At 37.3% G+C, this 12092-nt stretch overlaps 1 pseudogene; it reads right to left on the bottom strand.

The window, feature by feature from the left end:
• Positions 1-5609: 5609 nt before the first annotated feature.
• LOC141704051 (uncharacterized) overlaps positions 5610-12092 on the bottom strand; it is a 37473-nt pseudogene continuing 30990 nt past the window's right edge.

The raw sequence follows: 12092 nt of genomic DNA, 5'->3' as shown, positions 1-12092 counted from the left end.
CACTACCAATGCAAGCACCAAGAAGCTCCTTCAGGCACACCTTGCCTCCCTGCAACTTCAGCAAATACAAGGCCTCCAACATTAAAGATGTGGATTCTATGAAGGGTGATATTGAGGGATGAAGAAGGCTATTTCAGAGAGGATAGATTCTAAACTTCCAGAAGCTACAATGCTTGACATCAAGAGGCAATTAAGGAAAAATTTTGACCTGTCAACCAAGATAGATGCCTTGGATACAAGAATGTCATCCATGGAAGCATCTTGGACTGCCATTCATCTCCATCAAGCCCAACAGACTAATCTACTTCAAAAACTGGTGGCAGCTCCCTCCACAGCTCAACTTGATGATAATAAAAAGGGGGAGAAAGGATCAATGTGAGGGGGAGAAGCTTCAGATACAAATCAGTAAAGTAATTGTGCCTTCAATTAATATCTCAAAGCCACCAGTCACAGATGTCATAGATTTGATTCAAGCAGAAGCAGCCAACTTGAAAGTTGCTGAGAAAGAAAAGTTAAGTTTGGTCAACTGGGAGAAGATTGATGAGGAGATACAGAAGAAGTTTTAAACTTGTCAAGGAGCCAGTTAAATCAGCCTTCCATCACTCTCAAGTCAAGCAAATTAGTGTGAATGAGATGAGAATGAACTATCTGGAAAGAGGACAATCTTCATGCATCAAGTCTCCAAAGGCTTGAAATGATTCTTAAACCAAGGGCAAACTACTCAAAATCATCTTTGAAGAACCCCTTGGACAATGTGTATGAGACACCCAAGCCTGATGAGAAGAAGCTTCTGTCAAGATCAATTGCCTTCTATAAAGATCTAGCTGATTCACTTCTAAAAGGAGGATTGCTAAGATTTTCAGAAATGGGAAAGAAATATGTGTGGGTGGCTGGACATCCTCAATTTACTCAAGAAAAGAGAGAAGAAAAAGCTAGATTGAAGCAGGAAAAGAAACAGGCTACTCTAGATGCTAAAAAGGCTAAACAGAAGAGAGAGCAGATTGCTATCTTGGCCAAGCTACATGCTGTAAATTCATCACAACAAATACCCTCTCAACTATCTGAAGCTACTGAATCAAGGAAGCAAGTTGAAGAACAGAAGAAATCTCCAAGAAAGAAAGAATTGGCTAAAAGAACTAAAAGGAGACTGGATATTGTTGACAAGGAATTGGAAGATCAATTCCTAAGAAATCCACACCAGCTACAACTCAAGCAACAAAGCCCTCTGTAGTATTTGAAGATATAAGGGTGGTGGATCCCTACAGGAATATTCATGGTGAACCTATTGTGCCCAAGGACGAGCCAATAGAATGGGAGAACATACCAATTCCAGACTTCAATATTACCAATCCATAGCAAGCCAAAAAGGACAAAGTCACGAGCAGTCAAGAAAGTGAAGCTGTCACCTCTCAAATCCAAATCTATAGTCAAAGCTCAGCCCAAAGTCAATAGGGGAGACTATCTGTACTTGTGTGACATCAAAGAATTTTCTGATCTAAATCTCTATCTGGATGAACTAGATGAAGTAAGAGGTATTGATGCATACAGAAACCTACCTGAAAGGTTAGTGTTCAAGTACAAAGGAGGAAAAGGAGATTCAGTGGCCACTTCACAGGATTCTTCAAGAGAGCCAAGCTGTACTGATTAAAGTTTACTCATCCTTCAAGAAGAACTTTGGGTTCAATGTCACTGCAAGAAGACTAGTATTGAAGAAGATTGAAGAACTAAGGAGTGTTAGAGCTAAAGATGCACTTCCAAAGACTCTAATCATCCCTTACACAGGGAGAAGAGTGCATCTAAGGCCCTACTGGCTGATGGAGTTCATAGATGATAAGGTGTGAGAAGATTCTTCAGATTAGAAGATCAATTGAGCATCTCTAGCAATGAGACTCTTTTGGAAATGCAAGAAAAGCTAATCTCTCAGAATCTGATGAACTAGAATTCCATAGACTGCTCCAAAATCAGATTGGAGAAAACAACAGAAAGCTTGGAAGAAGATCCAGACCTTCAAGGAACTAGATAAATCTGCTCAGGCTAGAGGAGCATCTTGAAAAATGGCTACAATTTTTCAATTTTTAGTATTATCTACTTTCTTTTAAAGTTGTTTGTTTAGGGTGTTTTGTTATCATCAAGTATCTCTTAATTTATGGCTACAATTCCAGTAGACAAAAATTGGGGGAGATTGTTGTGCATATGTTGTGTACTTGATGATTTCATGAACAAAACACCTAAGTAGATTTTACTTAGTGAAATAATGTAGCACTCGACGGATAAGAATTATAGTCCCGACGGATAACTCATATAGTCCCGACGGATAATGACCTATTATCCATCGATGTGAGTAGCTTATGTAATAATGAGTCTGTAGCACATTTCTACATACACCTTTGTATAGATTCTGTAGTAGCATATAAGTCATGTTGACTTTAACTAGATATGCAGAATAGGTTGATTAATTGTACATAGATGATGTCTTGTAATTCTTCATAAATGAATTGAAGTCAAGTGCAAAAAATAGCTATTGACGGATGATTAACAAAGCCATCGGCGGATGATCAAATGGCTATCAACGGATGTTCAATATAGCAGTCGACGGATGATGAATAAAGCCATCAACGGATGATCATAAACTCGACGGATGATCATGTTCTCTACAATAAAGAATTCAAATATCAGTTGACAGTGACAGCATAGTCACATGCGTCGAAGTGTATGCAAATGGAATGAGGAAGCCTATTAACTGGGTAATAGAGAAGAAAGTAGCAAAGTACTAGACCCGATAGTTTTTATAATGATCCTATCTTTTGACTTTGTAATCTTGGTAATATATAAACCAAGAAGTAGCAAATAGAAACATAGATCTGGGAACACAACAAGAGAAACATTTGTAAGCAGAATTATTAGCATTTCTCTGTATTATCAGCAGTTCAATATTTGTAAGCAGCTGTGAGCATTCTTGCACACAGGATTCTCTCGATATATAATATATATCTCTGGTGGAATCATTCAAATCCACCAGAAATTTTTTAAAGACTTATTTTTAATTACTTGTGTTTTGATTCACTTAAGTTTTTATTCCGCATTGTGCTAATCAATACACTTATATTTATATTTGAGTTAGAAAATTTTGTTTCAAGAAAAGTTTCAAGAATTCCATTCAAGCCCCTTCTGTAATTCTTGTCTTTTTGTTAAAGGACTAACAGAGTCTTAGGCACACAGAGAGTAGCAACGATAAGATCCAAATCAAAGTCCTCCGGAATCTTATCGTTCTAAGTGTCCTAACCCACCTTCCTCGCGGGCTGCTCAATCACCGCCCTGATAGAATCATCACTGTACTCTACAGTCATCCCCTCACCACTGTGAAGCCATTCTTCCCCGTCTTGGCATTTGCATAGACCTCCCGCACAACACTCATGGGCACAGCAGCGGGCGCCTCACAAAAAGAAACCCAGCCCATCTCGAGAATCATCTCTAACTGCTTACCATCCTTCCATGATGACAGAAAACCTCGCTCCTTAGCAATAGGATTCGATGGTGCTGCTGTCAACTTGTGTTCTTTGTCTCTTGGGTGCCATCGGAATTAAAGAAGAGAGAATAATAGTTTAAGTGTTTAGAGAGAATTGTGTTTAAGAGTTTGTGAATTGGTGGAGAAGTAGTGTGTAAGTGTATGTATTTATAGGTGGATAGGTGTGAATTCTATAAGGAATAGAAGTGGGAATTGATTATGGGAATCGTGGTAATAATGGAATTTATTAGGGGAGGGAATTATGGGATGTGGAAGAGTAAAAATTGGATTGAAATTGATTTTTTTTGTTAAAAATCTCAATTTTCTCTTAAAACTGCCATTTTTTTCGATCAGGGACCCGGCGCGGGCGCGCGCTAGGACAGCGCGGGCGCGTGCTAGGACAGCGCGGGCGCGCTCACTCTCTGGAAAACCGGCGTGGCCGCGCGCTAGGACAGCGCAGGTGTGCTTAGTTACTGGAAAAACGGCGCGGCCGCACGCTTGGTCAGCGCGGGCGCGCCCAGCTTCTGTAGTTGGCCCTGATTTTTTTTCTTCTGATTTTTTTGTGTTTTTCTCCTTTCTTCTTGCTTCTTTTACCTACTAATATACAACATACTTGGGTTTTCTCCCAAGAAGCGCTTCTTTTACGTCGCTAGCTTGACATAGAATATCGAGATCAAATGGACAATAAAACGGCACTAACCACCTCACGGGTTGCCGTGTCACCATAGTAATACTTCAACCTCTGACTATTTACCTTAAATACTTGGCCCGGATCATTCTCAAAAATTTCCACCGCTCCATGTGGAAACACTGTTTTGACAATAAACGGCCCTGACCATTTTGACTTCAACATTCCAGGAAAAAGACGGAGATGAGAGTTGAACAAAAGAACTTGTTGCCCTGGCACAAAGGACTTGAACACTAAACCTCGATCGTGCCACCTCTTGACTTTCTCCTTATACATTTTGTTGTTCTCATAAGCTTGAAGTCAAAACTCGTTGAGTTTATTCAATTGAAGTATCCTCTTCTTTGCAGCCGCATCCAAGTCCAGATTCAACTTCTTCAAAGTCCAATATGCCTTATGCTCGAGCTCCACAGGCAAATGACACCCCTTACCACATACCAAATGGTACGGAGACATTCCCAATGGAGTCTTATATGCTTTTCTATATGCCCAAACAGCTTCGTCAAGCTTCAAAGACCAATCTTTCCTTGATGGACACAACACTTTCTCCAAAATGCATTTGATCTCTCTGTTAGATACCTCAGCTTGACCATTTTTCTGAGGATGATAAGCCGTGGCAATGCGATGATTCACATTATACCTTTTCATCATAGCAGTGAACTTGCGATTGCAAAAATGCGACCCCGCATTACTGATTATGACTTTTGGAGTTCCAAACCTTGTGAATATCTGCTTATGAAGAAAATTAAGCACCACTTTTGCATCGTTCGTTGGCAATGCCTTAACTTCAACCCATTTCGACACGTAATCAACTGCCAACAAGATATACTGATTGTTACAAGATGAGACAAATGGCCCCATGAAGTTAATTCCCCAAACATCGAAAACCTCAACCTCGAGAAGCACATTAAGAGGCATCTCATCCCTCTTAGACATATTACCCATACGTTGACATTGATCACATTTCAAAATGAACTGATAAGCATCTTAAAATAATGTTGGCCAAAAGAAACCTGCTTGAAGAACGCGCGCTGCTGTCTTTTCTCCACCATAATGTCCTCCATAAGCCGTCGAGTGGCAATCTCGCAAGATCCCCCCCCGTTTCGCTGTAAGGAATACATCTCCTGATGATTTAGTCAGCTCCTTGTCGAAAAAAAAACGGCTCATCCCACAGACACCACTTTACTTCATGTAGAAACTTCTTCATTTGAGCATAGGATAAGTCGGGAGGCATGATATTACTCACAAGGTAGTTCACAATGTCTGCAAACCACGGTTCTTTTTCTTGCACTCCAAACAGCTGCTCATCGGGAAAAGACTCATTTATCAATATCTTATCCAATGAAGTGGCATTAGGATTTTCTAAACGCGAGAGATGATCAGCAACTTGATTCTCAGTTCCTCTTCGGTCCTTGATCTCTAATTCAAATTCTTGGAGAAAAGAACCCATCTAATCAATCTAGGCTTCGATTCCTTCTTTGAGACGAGATATCGAATTACAGCGTGAACAGTAAAAACCGTCACCTTAGTCCCAAGTAGATAAGATTGAAATTTCTCAAAACCATAGACAATAGCTAAAAGCTCTTTCTCCGTAGTAGTATAATTCAGTTGAGCACCATTTAGGGTCTTACTAGCATAGTAGACCACATGAAATATGTTGTTCTTCCTCTGCTCAAGAACTGCTCCAACTGCATAATCACTTGTATCGCACATTATCTCAAAAGGCTCATTCCAATCAGGTGCAGTTGTGACCGGTGCCGTGATTAAACTCTTCTTCAATGTCTCAAAAGCTTCAAGGCACTCGTCATCAAACTTGAAAGGAACACCTTTCTCTAACAGACTGCACAAGGGCTTTGAAATTTTTGAGAAGTCTTTGATGAAACGCCTATAGAAACCCGCATGACCAAGAAAACTGTGAATTCTCTTAACAGAAATAGGTGGAGCAAGATTTTCAATGACCTCCACCTTGGCCTTGTCCACCTCTAGACCTTTACTAGAAACCTTGTGCCCGAGAATAATGCCCTGACGCACCATAAAGTGACATTTCTCCCAATTGAGAACCATATTGGTCTCAACACACCTTTTAAGAACATGTCCAAGATTTTGCAAGCATTCATCAAAAGAATTGACGAAGACTGAGAAGTCGTCCATGAACACCTCCATATTTTGGCCAGTCATGTCAGAAAAGATGACCATCATACATATATGAAATATGGCTGGTGCATCACACAGACCAAAAGAAACTCGTCTGAAGGCGAAAGTACCAAATGGACAAGTGAAGGTAGTTTTCTCCTGATCTTCTAGAGCGATAGAAATCTGATTATAACCTGAATAGCCATCCAGAAGACAATAGTACTCATGACCAGCCAACCTATCGAGCATTTGATCAATAAAGGACAAAGGTAAGTGATCCTTCCTAGTGGCTTTGTTCAACTTCCTGTAGTCCATGGAACCTCTCCACCCCCTGACTGTCCTTGTAGGAATAAGCTCATTCTTCTCATTTGCTACCACAGTAATTCCACCTTTTTTTGGCACACATTGAACTGGGCTTACCCATGAACTGTCAGAAATATGGTAAATGATCACTGCATCTAGCCTCTTAAGAATTTCCTTCTTCACTACTTCCTTCATGATAGGATTAAGTATTCTTTGCTGCTCTACCGTAGGCTTGCTACCTTCCTCTTGCAGAATTTTATACATGCAATAAGAAGGGCTGATTCCCTTGATGTCTACTATAGTCCATCCAATTGCCGATTTGAACTCTCTCAGAATCCTCAAAAGCTTTTCCTCATCACTACCTGAAAGGTAAGATGCAATAATAACAGGTAGAGTAGATGCATCACCTAAAAACACATACCTCAAATGCTCAGGTAAAGGCTTAATCTCAAGAGTGGGAGCCTCCTCAATAGAAGGCTTAAGGCGTTTAGGAGCCTTATTCAATTCCTCCATTCCAAGAGATTAAAAAGGTATATCAATCTTCCTTTTCGAGGGAGATACATGTTAGTGTATACTGAAAATATTTATTTGAAGTATTTACATTTATTTCTGGCCAGTTTATTTGAGAATCATTTGAATGTTTACATGTTGTCTAATATTATATATTGTGAACAATCTAGTATCAAATGGGATACAGAATATTAAATTGTTAAATACGGTTATATAATATAATAAGGTTCACAGCACAGGTGGTGTTGGACAATCCACTGGTATGGCTGTAGTATTATTTAGATTAGTTTATATTGACTAATAAATAATACTAGTATACTTTGTGTATATTGAACATGATCAAATTTAGAATTGTTCCCTTAATACTGATTAAGAAGGAGAACTAAGATTCTATGTTATTATTAATGCTTAGGTTCTTAATCCGGAAATAGTAATTGACACGTGTATATTATTTACATGCTTTGATTTATATATGAAATAATTCTTTTGAATTATATCAATATATTTTGGGTGATGGAATTATATACATGGTGGATATTATTTATTGAAGGAATTCATGTCCTGATAATATTCGGGTTAATGATGTCCCCTTGAAAGCTCAAAAAGATTTAATTATGTGAAACCCTGCAGGTGGAATTTATTCTGGCATAATTAAATAAAGGTTGAGTGGATGATCAAGGATAAAAGATATTAATTAAATAAATTATCATTAATTTATTTAATTAATGGACATATGATATTTTAAACATGGGGAATTTAATAAGCAAATAATATTGGAACCGAATTAATTAAATTACGGTATTAGGAAAGGTAGTGCAAATATTAATTCTTTAGTGGATTGAATTAATATTTAATTACATTGGGCTAGGCTCAAGATGTAATTAGAAGGCCCAACCTAATTATCCATGGTCCTTATTGTAGCCTATATATATTCTTATTCTCTTCTTGCTTGGCAATTGTGTGAAAACATATTGTAGCCACCAAGGAGCAAGAAGAGAGGATATGTAACGCCCCCAGATCCGGGGTCGGGGATCCGGGTTGTCACGGTCTTTCTTTCCACAATATCACTTCACTTAATTAATAATAATTAACCTCATACTGTGACCCCACACTAACACACACCACAACCCGTTATAGTCTCAGAGATGAAATTGAAATAAGTACAAGTCTTTGAATCCACAATTTAAAATTATTACAACCCAAAATGATTACTTGATAATTTACAGTTAATTGCCATTATCTGCCACAAGTTATAATTATACATAATTTGATTCTCAAAAGTAGATGGTCTAAACTACAATGGATCTACCTCTGCAGCTATAGCAGCTACAACATCATCAGGAAGACGCGGGACGCTTCCCACGCGCTTGCGCTGGGTCTGCTGGAGTCTGGCCATCTCTCCTAACTGTTGTTGTGTGATGAAGAAATAAAGCAAGAGTGAGCCTTACAGCTCGCAAGATAATATGTATAGTGATAACAATAATATAAGTATCTAAGTGGATACTTAATAGCATCTCTATCATATGCAAGATAATTACTTGCTAGATATAAGTAAAACAAGAAATGAAGCTACCAATACTTCACCACACTTATATCATATAAAGTTACTTGAACTGCCACCGTTCAAAGTATTATAAGTTTTAAGAAAAACATCCCATAGATGAGACCACAAGTTAAGACTTGAATAGATTCAATCTTTGAAATATTATTGAATGAAAAAGTTATGAGATACTTTATTTAGTCCCGATATATATATATATATCCACATATATATATATCCCGAAAACATTTCCTGGAACCTCTGTTATGTGAAGTATGAACAGAGTTCGAAACATCCAATGAATTTTGGAAAGGAAAAGAATTTTGGCATAAACCCGATATCTCGCTGATCAGGCAAAGATACCAATAAGTAACCTTTTCTACTACTAGATGGATGAATTCCTCACCGGTCATCACCCTGGCCGCATTAGGACCTCGCGCTAGACCGTACCCCGGCCCCTCACGCGTTGATGGACTGCCACCCAGCCACTTACACAATAATAGACCGTACCCCGGCCTGTCGCTTATGCCGACTCAATGAGATGGGCTTACTTCTCGAACGTTGGGCAAGTAATCAATTCATTTACCAAATCTGCAATCTCGTTGCGAATATAAAATACACCACAGAGCCGGATTCCCCAGGTTTTGAGCGAGTATTTAAATCCCCTTAAAAAGGAAGATCTTAAATATAAAAATGAGTTTTGGGATCCGCTCTGACTTTTAAAAATCATTTTGAAGACTCGAAAACACTTTAAAGAGTGTTTGGAGTAAGGCTGATTTAATGAAGTAAATCAGTCCCCAGAATATTTAGAAAATGACTGAATATTATTATTAATATAATATTCCCATAAAGAATAATCTTTATAAAAATAATTGAAGTAGAAGTATTAAAATTTATACTTGAAACGAGTATTAAATAACCCAAGATATACTTATATGAAAGTATTATCTTTATTTGAATAATCGAAAATAAGTTTGATTATTGACATCTTATTCTTTAATAAAATAAAGAATATATTTCAGCAAATAATCGGAGTCATAGATCCTCAAATGAATATTCAAATAATATTCAATAAATAAAATAAGCTGAGTCATAATACCTCGAATGAATATTATAAATAATATTCATTAAATAAAATAAAGGAATCATACATCCTCAAATGAATATTCAAATAATATTCATTAAATAAAATAAAAGGAGTCATAAGTCCTCGAATAATATTCGAAATAATATTCAATAATAAAATAAAGTTAAAGTTATCGAATAAATCTTATTCGATTAATAGTTTGGAAAACTATAACCATATATATATAAATATATATATAAATAAATATCCATAGCCATATATATAAAATCTACTCGGGATCCTCGACTCCCGGTTTTTGAAAACATTTTCACCTTTGAGTCCCTATACTAAGGGTATATGCAAGATACAACTATCCTCTAGCATAGGTATTATCAAATAAACCAACAGATATATATCTCAAGAATATAAAACAGGCATGCATATATACCATATCACATGCTACAATATATCGCAACATTTGCTAAATAACAATCATGCAATATCACAAGATAATGCATAAACATACATTTACATCACAACAACAGTGTATCGGATAGAATACTTGCCTGAGCGACTTGGGGGTGAGAAAGGCTCGGGACGAGTCTGGTAACCTATAAACAACAAGTAAGTTGGAATTAAACCCAAAATCACTTGTAAATCTATACTTTAACTAACTTAGACTCTAACGCTTATTTTGCGCTCACCGATTTGCTTAAGTCACTCGGGTACCCTCGGCTCCATCATTTTTAATAATTTAATCTTTACGAGTTTTAAAGCGATTCCTTCACGAATGACTTACCAACTGCCTAACACACTTACCATAAATGTTTCACACATTAATTAACCCTTTTTGGTCTTTAACCTATGTTTCAAAGTAAGGCGAGGGAAAAAGTTTCGTTCGCGAAACGCCGTTACTTGAAACGGTCGTTTCTCCTAAACCGTAAATCGGAATCGAACGAACTACATATCAAAACGAAGCTCGTAACATGAGCTATCTAAACATGGCAGTGGTCACAATCTAGCAGGGGGTTCTCGGGTCCTAATGCTATGCACAAAAACAGTCCAAAGAAAATCGGACGTTACGACGGCTATGTTTACGCGATTTCCCATTTTTTAAACTATCCACAATCAACACAAACCATCCTCAAATCCAACACACAACAAACACCCATCCTTATCACATCATAACAATCCCAACCAATTCAATTTTTTAATCATTCATACATATGCTTAAACCTAACTTTAATCATACTTAAGTTTCTTTAAATCAAAACCACAAAATTACCATTTCATTTCACTACCATTCCAAATCTCAAACTCTAATCATAACAACAACTACAATAACATCCTACTCATCAAAATCACCTTATAATATATATGAACCTAGGGTTTGAAAATGGTATACCTTCCTTGAAGTGGTGGGTTGAGCTAGGAAGCCTTAAGAAGCTTGGAGAAGCCTTAGGAAAGCTTGGATCTTAAGAAAAACAAGAAAAGTTCAAGTTAAAAACTTGAAAACACTATTCATTGTCTTCTTCATTGATTAAATGAAGAAGTTAGAGAAAGAATTAAGGCTTAAACTCATGATATAGCCATAACTAAGCATAAGATGATTAGGGAATTTTCTTACCAATTAAGGATGCTTGGATCTTGATTTTTGAAAATTTAAGCTTGAAAAATGCAAAAAGCCGAGAGCTAAAGGGAAGAACAATGCCTTGGCTGATTTTTTGATTTTTGATGAAATGATTTGCTAGCTTGGTTGGCTTGGTTTTGTTTTTGATTTAGCAAATTACTACCTTGCCCTTGAATTTGTGTGGTCCTTAATCAACCACACCTCCCTTCTTCCCATGTCATGCTTACCTCATCCTCATGATGTCATCCTTCCTTCCTTGTCTTCTTTCTATTGGTTGGATGACATCACTCCCATTAATCCCTTTGATTAGCTTCCTAATCGTTTGCCTAATGACCGCTGATCTGTTATGCGGTTCGCTTAACTTTCGTTCTCGTTTATCGTTTGAAGGATCATACCCGGGATCTTATTACTTAGGTTCCCTTAACCTTTCTCAATACATTATATTCCTTTTTATGATCCTCTATTATAATCCTTTAATTTAAATCCTTTTTATCCTGTTACCTTATACTCAATTCTCTCCGTATCTTATGGATTTCCGGGAAAAACCAAAGTGTTCGGAATTGGGTTCTGACGATATTTACATACACTTATATACTTCATAGAGTACTAATAAAATCCCAGAATATCCATAACAGAACCCCTACATAGTGTGGCGTGAAAAGTTTTCTCATTCAGCTAAAACACTATTCACAAGGGTTACAAAAAGTTGAAAAATTTTGG

This window comes from Apium graveolens, unplaced genomic scaffold (genome assembly GCF_009905375.1).
Source record: "Apium graveolens cultivar Ventura unplaced genomic scaffold, ASM990537v1 ctg7354, whole genome shotgun sequence".
Taxonomy (NCBI): domain Eukaryota; kingdom Viridiplantae; phylum Streptophyta; class Magnoliopsida; order Apiales; family Apiaceae; genus Apium; species Apium graveolens.
This window is presented reverse-complemented; position numbering and strand designations above follow the sequence as displayed.